We start from the raw sequence: 2,136 nt of genomic DNA, 5'->3' as shown, positions 1-2,136 counted from the left end.
AACCTCTGCCTCCCAGGTTCAAGCAATTCTCCTGCCTCAGCCTCCCGAGTAGCTGGGATTACAGGTGCCCGCAACCACGCCTGGCTAATTTTTGTGTTTTTAATAGAGATGGGGTTTCACCATGTTGGCAAGGCTGGTCTCGAACTCCTGACCTTAAGTGATCCACCTGCCTCGGCCTCCTAGTGTGCTGGGGCTACAGGCGTGAGCCACCGCACCCCGCTTCTCTAGCACCTTATCAGCTGCTCTGAGAGTTCAGCCTAGTTCTCTATGCACCCCAATGTAACACAAAGTGATTTCCATTTATAACAACCATATTTCAAGTCAGATCATCCCAAACATACTTTCTATATTTAGTATCCACACCTTAGTGTATTCCTACGATAAGATATATATGATTTTTGAACTAGGAAGGCAAGAAGCAAGCCTATGGAATTAACTTTTTACAACTTGGGACACTGGCACATCCTCAGTGAACAAAACCTGGCCGGGCTCAGTGGCTCATGCCTGTAATCCCAGCACTTTGGGAGGCCAAGGCAGTTAGATCACTTGAGGTCAGGGGTTTGAGACCAGCCTGGCCAACATGGTGAAACCCCATCTCTACTAAAAATTTAAAAATTAGATAGATGCAGTGGTGCACACCTGTAGTCCCAGCTACTCAGCCAAAGCAGGAGAATCGCTTGAACCTGGGAGGTAGAGGCTGCAGTGAGCCAAGATCACACCACTGCACTCTAGCCTCGGCAGCAGAGCGAAACTCTGTCTCAAAACAACAACAACAAAAAAAGCTACTTTTCCAGACAAATTTGGGAGTCATTTCTCCTTATATATAAGTGAAATGTAATTAGATTTTATGGGCTCCGCGCACAGAAAACACGGATGAAGGATTAACTCTTTGGAAGCAGAGTTCAAAACTCTTGAGTCTAAAAGGGCAATGATTTTGACATAAAGTCATCCTACAGTTTTGCACAATCAGTGGAGCAGATTGGAAATTATTCTGTTTTCATTGTTAACATTTCTTGCATGTTTGTTCCATTTTCTTAGTGTCCAAGCAATAGGTTTTGGGTAAATTTAAAGCATAAAAATCATCCACACAAAGGTATAGATAGCTAAAGGGTGATGAGTTCTTCTGATAACAAAACCTGACTCAGAGTGGTAACAGGAAAGGCAAAATGATTGAGATAACCAGTGGAGAAAAAGTGGGTGAGATAACTCAGAAGGAAGTGTGGAGACAGAGCTCTGTACTGATAGAGTTGGTACGTGGCTGCTGCAGGTCATGTCGGATTCGGCGACTCATAATCATCTAGCACATTCTCAGGTCTGTTTCTATTAACTACATTTTGAACCCCATTTTTACACAGCACATGCATAAAGCCCTCTTGTCACTTCCTGTAGGTGAAAAATTAATATGGGGTCATGACCTTCCTGAGAAAGACGTTACTGGCTTAAAGAGTCTGGTTGGGGCCAGGCGAGATGGTTTTTGCCTGTAATCCCAGCACTTTGGGAGGCCAAGGCTGGAGGATCACCTGAGGTCAGGAGTTCTCGACTAGCCTGGCCAACACAGTGAAATCCCTGTCTGTACTAAAAGTACAAAAATTAGCCAGGCGTGATTGCAGGCACCTGCAGTCCCAGCTACTCCGGAGGCTGAGACAGGAGAATTGTTTGAACGTGGGAGGCAGAGGTTGCAGTGAGCCAAGATCATGCCACTGCATTCCAGTCTGGGTGACAGGGCGAGACTCTATCTCAAAAAAAAAAAAGACCCTGGTTGGATTATGAGTTATATGGGTGAGGCTTAACGAAAGCTATACTTTCTTTGGGATTTCTCCTTGACACATAGTTCCTGGTTGCTTTCTTGAATTTTGTTTTCCCATCCTAGACTTTTTTTCAAAGCCTAATAATAAAAAATAATTTTAAAATAGTAATAGACATTGTGGCCTCCAATAAATTTTTCTTGATTTTTATTTGTAGAGACAGGAGTCTCCCTATGTTGCCCACGTTGGTCTCGAACTCCTGGTCTCAAGCAATCCTCCTGCCTTGGCCTCCCAAAGTGCTGGGATTACAGGAGTAAGCCGCCATGTTCAGCCTTAGAATCTTTTTAAAAATATTTATTATTATGTTTATGACACAGGGTCTCTCTCTGTC

The sequence above is a fragment of the Mandrillus leucophaeus genome, unplaced genomic scaffold (genome assembly GCF_000951045.1).
Source record: "Mandrillus leucophaeus isolate KB7577 unplaced genomic scaffold, Mleu.le_1.0 Scaffold39, whole genome shotgun sequence".
NCBI classification, from domain to species: Eukaryota; Metazoa; Chordata; class Mammalia; order Primates; family Cercopithecidae; genus Mandrillus; species Mandrillus leucophaeus.
Note: the sequence above shows the minus strand (reverse complement) of the source record.